The 11291-nt window shown below is 39.0% G+C and overlaps 1 long non-coding RNA gene across 1 annotated transcript in view; it reads left to right on the top strand.

Annotated features, from left to right (window-relative positions):
• Positions 1 to 8982, top strand: part of LOC138852443 (uncharacterized) — a 656097-nt gene extending 647115 nt beyond the window's left edge. Inside the window, exon 3 of the long non-coding RNA XR_011391755.1 lies at positions 8820 to 8982. This is a non-coding gene — a long non-coding RNA (uncharacterized lncRNA). The remainder of the gene's footprint in view (positions 1 to 8819) is intronic.
• The last annotated feature ends 2309 nt before the right edge of the window (positions 8983 to 11291 follow it).

An 11291-nucleotide genomic window follows, 5' to 3' on the forward strand; every position in this document is an offset into this window, starting at 1 on the left:
AGTCTCCTCTGAAGAAACTGGCTACTATCTCTCACAGGCTTAAATAACACAAAAGAAGAGTTAGATTTGCAGACACTAATAATGATATTCTCCGTCATGTTAGATATCACGGTCATCCTATTAACTGTTCGTCTTCCCGAGCTGCCTATCCTTCTTTTAACCTTCACAAACACCGTCTTATTGACGCATCCGTTTTGCACAGCTTTTCTAATATGAATCTTTCTCCTGGCCTAGTCTCTGCCTTCTTATGTCATTACATTGTACAATGGTCCAAACATCACAACAACCGTGACGTACCTTATCTTTATCTCCTCCTCTAATTACTTCTTCTCCTTCACTATATTTTCTTTGGCTTACTTGGCCCTTAGCTATCCTGCAGTGCTCCACTGTTCTCTTGCTCGTAGAGTACCTCCACCATTACTACTACTACTACTACTATCTATTCGCTAAGTCTCCACCCTCTTCACTCTTTTTTACTAGCACTACTACCTTCTTATTGCCACTACCATTATTGAACTACTCTTCCTGCTACTATTTCCACCACTATTACCACCACCACTACTACTATATCCACTTTAATACTTTTCCATCTTCGTGTTACACTACCGTCTCCGCCCCCTCTCGTATATGCTCTGACTCCCTTCAATTCGCGCTTCTGTGTGACTAGTTTATTATTCAAGTCGGACAGAAACGTCGGCATAAGTATCAGCCTCATAATGCAGGTTATCTGTGTAGAGTTCTCTGCTAGTGAAGTCATTGCATACCCACTTTTCACTGGGAACATTGTGTACAACCTGCTAAATTATTTGCTTTCAAATCGAGTTATTTTTGTGTTGTTTTTTGAACATTCCCTCCAGAATTTTGTAAGTTTCGAATATGATGTATCCTTTTTGCCTCCGTTCAAAGAAATATAGCTCGAGGGATTTTAAGTATTCCCAGTAATTAAGGTATCTGACTCAGGGTTGATACTTGCATCATTCATTGACTGTCCACCATTCTTAAGCTAGCGTCTTTACTTACTTTATAGACGTGATAAAAAAAAACAGATAATTGTCCTTTTCAGATAAAACTAACATAAAAGGAAGGAATTCAACCTATTGGCTGTTATCACAGAAAAAAATACAATGCTAAGTGGGAAATGATGACAGTCTTGTCAACTAAACCTAACCTACATTAACATAACATAATTTATTCTAATAAAAACTAACCAAACATAAGAAAAACCAAACCTAACCAATCATAACATAGCCTAACCTATTATACAATCGTGTGAATAGAATGAAACTTCGAGATAAGAGGTGCAACACGAATGAGTATAAAGTTGCTGTTGTTGTTGCTTTTTTTTTGGGGGGGGGGCAAAAAAAAAGTTTTATCAGAATGGAAGAGAGGCAGGCTGGCCTTGCGGCCATCTGGGCAGTGCCCGGCCAGCAGTGCCCGGCCAGCCACTACGCTGGGTAAAAAAAAAAAAAAAGGCTGATAAAATATCAGGAAAAACTATAATTATAAACACTGCAACTCTGACAAAGCACTACAACACCATCCTATACTCTGACAAAGCACTACAACACCATCCTATACTCTGACAAAGCACTACAACACCATCCTATACTCTGACAAAGCACTACAACACCATCCTATGCTCTGACAAAGCACTACAACACCATCCTATACTCTGACAAAGCTCTACAACACCATCCTATACTCTGAAAAAGCACTACAACACCCATCCTATACTCTGACAAAGCTCTACAACACCATCCTATACTCTGACAAAGCTCTACAACACCATCCTATACTCTGACAAAGCACTACAACACCATCCTATACTCTGACAAAGCTCTACAACACCATCCTATACTCTGACAAAGCACTACAACACCATCCTATGCTCTGACAAAGCACTACAACACCATCCTATACTCTGACAAAGCTCTACAACACCATCCTATACTCTGACAAAGCACTGCAACACCATCCTATACTCTGACAAAGCACTACAACACAATCCAATACTCTGACAAAGCTCTACAACACCATCCTATACTCTGACAAAGCACTACAACACCATTCTACACTCTGACAAAGCTCTACAACACCATCCTATACTCTGACAAAGCACTACAACACCATCCTATGCTCTGACAAAGCACTACAACACCATCCTATACTCTGACAAAGCACTACAACACCATCCTATACACTGACAAAGCACTACAACACCATCCTATGCTCTGACAAAGCTCTACAACACCATCCTATACTCTGACAAAGCACTACAACACCATCCTATACTCTGACAAAGCTCTACAACACCATCCTATACTCTGACAAAGCACTACAACACCATCCTATACTCTGACAAAGCTCTACAACACCATCCTATACTCTGACAAAGCACTACAACACCATCCTATACTCTGACAAAGCTCTACAACACCAACCTATACGCTGACAAAGCTCTACAACACAATCCTATACTCTGACAAAGCTCTACAACACAATCCTATACTCTGACAAAGCACTACAATACCATCCTATACTCTGACAAAGCTCTACAACACAAACCTATACTCTGACAAAGCACTACAACACCATCCTATACTCTGACAAAGCTCTACAACACCCATCCTATACCCCGACAAAGTTCTACAACACCATCCTATACTCTGACAAAGCTCTACAACACCATCCTATACTCTGACAAAGCACTACAACACCATCCTATGCTCTGACAAAGCACTACAACACCATCCTATACTCTTACAAAGCACTACAACACCATCCTATACTCTTACAAAGCACTACAACACCATTCTATGCTCTGACAAAGCTCTACAACACCATCCTATACTCTGACAAAGCACTACAACACCATCCTATACTCTGACAAAGCTCTACAACACCATCCTATACTCTGACAAAGCACTACAACACCATCCTATACTCTGACAAAGCTCTACAACACCATCCTATACTCTGACAAAGCACTACAACACCATCCTATACTCTGACAAAGCTCTACAACACCATCCTATACGCTGACAAAGCTCTACAACACAATCCTATACTCTGACAAAGCTCTACAACACAATCGTATACTCTGACAAAGCACTACAATACCATCCTATACTCTGACAAAGCTCTACAACACAATCCTATACTCTGACAAAGCACTACAACACCATCCTATACCCTGACAAAGCTCTACAATACCATCCTATACTCTGACAAAGCACTACAACACCATCCTATACTGTGACAAAGCACTACAACACCATCCTATACTCTGACAAAGCCCTACAACACCATCCTATACTCTGACAAAGTTCTACAACACCATCCTATACTCTGACAAAGCACTACAACACCATCCTATACTCTGACAAAGCTCTACAACACCATCCTATACTCTGACAAAGCACTACAACACCATCCTATACTCTGACAAAGCTCTACAACACCATCCTATACTCTGACAAAGCACTACAACACCATCCTATACTCTGACAAAGCTCTACAACACCAACCTATACGCTGACAAAGCTCTACAACACAATCCTATACTCTGACAAAGCTCTACAACACAATCCTATACTCTGACAAAGCACTACAATACCATCCTATACTCTGACAAAGCTCTACAACACAAACCTATACTCTGACAAAGCACTACAACACCATCCTATACTCTGACAAAGCTCTACAACACCCATCCTATACCCCGACAAAGCTCTACAACACCATCCTATACTCTGACAAAGCTCTACAACACCATCCTATACTCTGACAAAGCACTACAACACCATCCTATGCTCTGACAAAGCACTACAACACCATCCTATACTCTTACAAAGCACTACAACACCATCCTATACTCTTACAAAGCACTACAACACCATTCTATGCTCTGACAAAGCTCTACAACACCATCCTATACTCTGACAAAGCACTACAACACCATCCTATACTCTGACAAAGCTCTACAACACCATCCTATACTCTGACAAAGCACTACAACACCATCCTATACTCTGACAAAGCTCTACAACACCATCCTATACTCTGACAAAGCACTACAACACCATCCTATACTCTGACAAAGCTCTACAACACCATCCTATACGCTGACAAAGCTCTACAACACAATCCTTTACTCTGACAAAGCTCTACAACACAATCCTATACTCTGACAAAGCACTACAATACCATCCTATACTCTGACAAAGCTCTACAACACAATCCTATACTCTGACAAAGCACTACAACACCATCCTATACCCTGACAAAGCTCTACAATACCATCCTATACTCTGACAAAGCACTACAACACCATCCTATACTCCGACAAAGCTCTACAACACCATCCTATACTCTGACAAAGCCCTACAACACCATCCTATACTCTGACAAAGTTCTACAACACCATCCTATACTCTGAAAAAGCTCTACTACACCATCCTATACTCTGACAAAGCACTACAACACCATCCTATGCTCTGACAAAGCACTACAACACCATCCTATACTCTGACAAAGCACTACAACACCATCCTATACTCTGACAAAGCACTACAACACCATCCTATACTCTGACAAAACACTACAACACCATCCTATACTGTGACAAAGCACTACAACACTCATCCTATACTCCGACAAAGCTCTACAACACCATCCTGTACTCTGACAAAGCCCTACAACACCATCCTATACTCTGACAAAGTTCTACAACACCATCCTATACTCTGAAAAAGCTCTACAACACCATCCTATACTCTGACAAAGCACTACAACACCATCCTATGCTCTGACAAAGCACTACAACACCATCCTATACTCTGACAAAGCACTACAACACCATCCTATACTCTGACAAAGCACTACAACACCATCCTATACTCTGACAAAGCACTACAACACCCATCCTATACTCTGACAAAGCACTACAACACCCATCCTGTACTCTGACAAAGCACTACAACACCATCCTATACTCTGACAAAGCACTACAACACCATCCTATACTCTGACAAAGCACTACAACACCCATCCTATACTCTGACAAAGCACTACAACACCCATCCTATACTCTGACAAAGCACTACAACACTCATCCTATACTCCGACAAAGCACTACAACACCATCCTATACTCTGACAAAGCACTGGATCACCCATCTTATACTCTGACAAAGTACTACAACACCATCCTATACTCTGACAGAGCACTACAACACCCATCTTATAGTCTCCCACATTACTCCAGCATCCAACCTACATCTTCCAGAGCACTATAATACGCATCCTATACGCTCCCAGAGAACTTCAGCACCCATCCTATAATGTCTTAGAGCACTCACACACGCATCCTGTGCTCTCTAAATCTCCTCAAACACATATCCTGTACTCTCTAAATGTCCTCCAACACATATACTGTACTCTCGCACAGCACTCCAACACCCATCCTCTACTCTCCCAGAATACTCCAACACCCATCCTGTACTTCCCCAGACCACTCCAACAAGCATCCTATTTTTCCCAGAACACTACAACAATCACCTTATACTCTCCCAAAACACTCCAACAATCATCCTAAACTCTCCCAGAACACTCCAACAATCATCTTATACTCTCCCATAACTCTCCAACAATCATCCTATACTCTCCCAGAGCACTCCAACAATAAGATACGATAAGATAAGGTAAGATAAGATTTCGTTCGGATTTTTAACCCCGGAGGGTTAGCCACCAGAGGTAACCCAAGAAATTCAGTACCTCATCGACGACTAAGTTAATTCCATTGGGGTCCTCAAACTTTTCCCCCAGGATGCGACCCACACCAGTCGAGTAAGACCTAGGTACCTATTTGTTGCTAGGTGAACAGGAGAACAGGTGTAAGGAAACGTGTCGAAATGTTTCCACCCGCCGGGAATCGAACCTGGGCCCTCCGTGTGTGCAGCGAGAGCTTTAGCCACAAGGCAACCTGGCCGTCCTATACTCTCCCAGAACACTCCAACAATCATCTTATACTCTCCCAGAACGCTCCAACAATCATCTTATACTCTCCCAGAACACTCCAACAATCATCTTATACTCTCCCAGAATACTCCAACAATCATCTTATACTCTCCCAGAACACTCCAACAATCATCTTATACTCTCCCACAACACTCCAACAATCATCTTATACTCTCGCAGAACACTCCAACAATCATCTTATACTCTCCCAGAACACTCCAACAATCATCTTATACTCTCCCACAACACTCCAACAATCATCTTATACTCTCCCAGAACACTCCAACAATCATCTTATACTCTCCCACAACACTCCAACAATCATCTTATACTCTCCCAGAACACTCCAACAATCATCTCATACTCTCCCAGAACGCTCCAACAATCATCTTATAATCTTCCAGAGCACTCCAACAATCATCTTATACTCTCCCAGAACGCTCCAACAATCATTTTATACTCTCCCAGAACACTCCAACAATCATCTTATACTCTCCCAGAACACTCCAACAATCATCTTATACTCTCCCACAACACTCCAACAATCATCTCATACTCTCCCAGAACGCTCCAACAATCATCTTATAATCTTCCAGAGCACTCCAACAATCATCTTATACTCTCCCAGAACGCTCCAACAATCATTTTATACTCTCCCAGAACACTCCAACAATCATCTTATACTCTCCCAGAACGCTCCAACAATCATCTTATACTCTCCCAGAACACTCCAACAATCATCTTATACTCTCCCAGAACACTCCAACAATCATCTTATACTCTCCCAGAACGCTCCAACAATCATCTTATACTCTCCCAGAACACTCCAACAATCATCTTATACTCTCCCAGAACGCTCCAACAATCATTTTATACTCTCCCAGAACACTCCAACAATCATCTTATACTCTCCCAGAACGCTCCAACAATCATCTTATACTCTCCCAGAACACTCCAACAATCATCCTATACTCCCCCTGAACACTCCAACAATCATCTTATAATCTCCCAGAACACTCAAACAATCATCTTATACTCTACCACAACACTCCAACAATCATCTTATACTCTCCCACAACACTCCAACAATCATCTAATACTCTCCCAGAACACTCCAACAATCATCTTATACTCTCACAGAAATCTCCAACAATCATCTTCTACTCTCCCAGAACACTCCAACAATCATCCTATATTCTTCCAGAACACTCCAACAATCATCCTATACTCTCCCAGAACACTCCAACAATCATCTTATACTCTCCCAGAACACTCCAACAATCATCCTATACTCTCCCAGAATACTCCAACAATCATCTTATACTCTCCCAGAACACTCCAACAATCATCCTATACTGTCCCAGAATACTCCAACAATCATCTTATACTCTCCCAGAACACTCCAACAATCATCCTATTCTCTCCCAGAACACTCCAACAATCATCTTATACTCTCCCAGAACACTCCAACAATCATCTTATACTCTCCCAGAACACTCCAACAATCATCCTATACTCTCCCAGAATACTCCAACAATCATCTTATACTCTCCCAGAACACTCCAACAATCATCCTATACTCTCCCAGAACACTCCAACAATCATCTTATACTCTCCCAAAACACTCCAACAATCATCCTATACTCTCCCAGATCACTCCAACAATCATCTTATAATCTCCCAAAACACTCCAACAATCATCTTATACTCTCCCAGAACACTCCAACAATCATCCTATACTCTCCCAGAACACTCCAACAGTCATCTTATACTCTCCCAGAACACTCCAACAATCATCCTATACTCTCCCAGAATACTCCAACAATTATCTTATACTCTCCCAGAACACTCCAACAATCATCCTATACTCTCCCAGAATTCTCCAACAATCATCGTATACTCTCCCAGATCACTCAAACAATCATCTTATACTCTCCCAGAGCACTCCAACAATCATCCTATACTCTCCCAGAATACTCCAACAATTATCTTATACTCTCCCAGAACACTCCAACAATCATCCTATACTCTCCCAGAATTCTCCAACAATCATCGTATACTCTCCCAGAGCACTCCAACAATCATCCTATACTCTCCCAGAATACTCCAACAATCATCTTATGCTCTCCCAAAACACACCAACAATCATCCTATACTCTCCCAGAACACTCCAACAATCATCTTATACTCTCCCAGAACACTCCAACAATCATATACTCTCCTAGAACATTCCAACAATCATCATATACTCTCCCAGAATACTCCAACAATCATCTTATACTCTCCCAGAATACTCCAACAATCATCTTATACTCTCCCAGAACACTCCAACAATCATCTTATACTCTCCCAGAACACTCCAACAATCGTCCTTTACTCTCCCAGAACAAGATCGTCAACTATTCCTGTACTTTATTCCATCTGCATGACTCATTTCAATCTTAATTCACACTAAGTTTTCAAATTTTAACCTACGAATTGCATCATTCATTTCTTTCATACTATTTTCTTTATATATACATCCTTGGTGCTCTCATTTCTTCATATTTTCGTAGTTTATTCTCACTCCTTTTACGTTCACATTCTTCAAATTCACTTCAATTTTTGTTTGCCTTTTTACTCACCTCCTTCATGCTCACTGCCTTCATACTAAATTCCATCACATCCACTTCATTCAGATTAAATTCCTTTATACTCAGTCCCTTCACACTCGCTCCTTTCCATTCTTACCTTCGTTATCACTTCCTTCATGCTATCTATCGGTGGAACACTTCTCACTGATCACTTTATTTCTTCTTACAGGAATGAAATTCGTTCACCATGAGACGGGCTAAGACAACACGGTACGATCCCCAGGCTAGTCGAATTGTTGTTATTGATTTCATACCACTCGTTCGTGGTTACAATACTATATATACTGCTTGTGGAGCTTAGTACACCAAACGGAGAGTAGAATGAAATTAGCTCTAAGACACCCACACCATCATATGTCCTCGGATCACAGTACAATACCTAGCTCTGGTGGGTGCATGATTCTTGTAGAATTGTATGGTCCCGGCTAGTCACAGTGTTGATATTGATTAAATTTCACTCGTTCGTGGTTACAATCCCATATAAACTGCTTATGGAGGATAGTACACGAAACGGGGAGTAGAATGAAATTAGCTCTTATGCACCCACACCATCGTATGTCCTAGGATCACAATGCAACACCTAGCTCTGCCGAGTGAGTGATTCTTGTAGGATTGTATGGTCCCGTGGGTTAGAGCGTCATGAAATTTTCGCTCACCATAAGTTGGGTTGAAGCAACACGGGTTCAATCCACCGGCTAATCGCAGTGTTGGTATTGATTAAATACCACTTGTTCGTGGTTACAATATATATATATATATGTCGTGCTGAATATGTAAAACTGGTCAGTTAGCAAGAACTCATTTAAAATTAAGTTCTTTCTGAAATTTTCTTTTATACGTTTAAAGATATATTTTTTTCATTAATGTTAATGTAAAAAAATTTAATTTTGCTCCAAAAGAATCTTAGAAAACTTACCTAACCTTATTATAACAAGAACAATTTATTTTAGCCTAACCCATCTAAATATATTTTAGATTTGTTTACAGTAATTTAATACTAAACAAACACAGTGAAATATATTTTTATCGTTAGGTTCAGAATGATTTTGGCGAAATTATTGCATACACAAATTTTCACTTGTCCTATATTGCAAGATGAGCGTTGCTATTTAAGCCAAGATCGCAAGTTCTGCCTATTCGGCACGACATATATATATATATATATATATATATATATATATATATATATATATATATATATATATATATATATATACATGTAAAACAACCACTGTGAAAGACTACAGAAATTCCAAGCGCTTTCGTGGCTACTCACATTATCAAGGAACTATGAAAGTAAAGCATCCAAGGAAGGTATATAAGGGGTCTGGCCAACACCTCACTATCAGATCCCTCAACAGTTAAACACCTGACGCGCGCTGGCCCAACTGGACAGGTCCTTCGCACAACCCACCAACAAACTATTCTACCCAAGAAAATTTTAAAAATTATTATTTGTCTAGTGTATTATTAAATTCTTCCCAAATTCTATTAATTATAAATGGATCTAATTTATATAAACCAAAGGAAATATTCATGTATTTATATAAATTAGATCCATTTATAATTAATAGAATTTGGGAAGAATTTAATAATACACTGGACAAATAATAATTTTTAAAATTTTCTTGGGTAGAATAGTTTGTTGGATGGTTGTGCGAAGGACCTATCCAGTTGGGCCGGGGCGCGTCAGGTGTTTAACTGTTGTGGGATCTGATAGTGAGGTGTTGGCCAGACCCCTTATATACCTTCCTTGGATGCTTTACTTTCATAGTTCCTTGATAATGTGAGTAGTCACGAAAGCGCTTGGAATTTCTCTAGTCTTTCACATTGGTTGTTTTGCATATTCTGAAATCACCTGTTTACTTTGATCTTATTGTATATATATATATATATATATATATATATATATATATATATATATATATATATATATATATATATATATATATATATATATATATATATGTCGTGCCGAATTGGCAGAACTTGCGATCTTGGCTTAAATAGCAACGTTCAATTTGCCATATAGGACAAGTGGAAATTTGTGTATGCAATAATTTCGCCAAAATTATTCTGATCCTAACGAAAAAAATATATTTCACTGTGTTTGTTTAGTATTAAATTATTGTAAACAAATCTAAAATATATTTAGTTAGGTTAGGCTAAAATAAATTGTACTTGTTATAATAAGGTTAGGTAAGTTTTCTAAGATTCTTTTGGTGCAAAATTAAAAAAAATTACATTATCCTTAATGAAAAAATATATCTTTAAACGTATAAGAAATTTTTTTTAGAAAAGACTTAATTTTAAATGAGTTCTTGCTAATTGACCAGTTTTACATATTCGGCACGACATATATATATATATATATATATATATATATATATATATATATATATATATATATATATATATATATATATATATATATATATATATATATATAATGACTTGTGAGACCTGGTCGAAATGGGAAATGGAACAAACAAAACTTAACAGAAGACTATAAAGAATATTTACCTTCAGATGATATATGCAAGTATGTACACTATGTACAATTTGTACAGATGGAATAGTAAGTATACTCTGAGATGACAAATGGCAAAACAGAAACCAGTGAGAGTGCATCGTTCTCAAC

This window comes from Cherax quadricarinatus, chromosome 8 (genome assembly GCF_038502225.1).
Source record: "Cherax quadricarinatus isolate ZL_2023a chromosome 8, ASM3850222v1, whole genome shotgun sequence".
NCBI lineage: Eukaryota > Metazoa > Arthropoda > Malacostraca > Decapoda > Parastacidae > Cherax > Cherax quadricarinatus.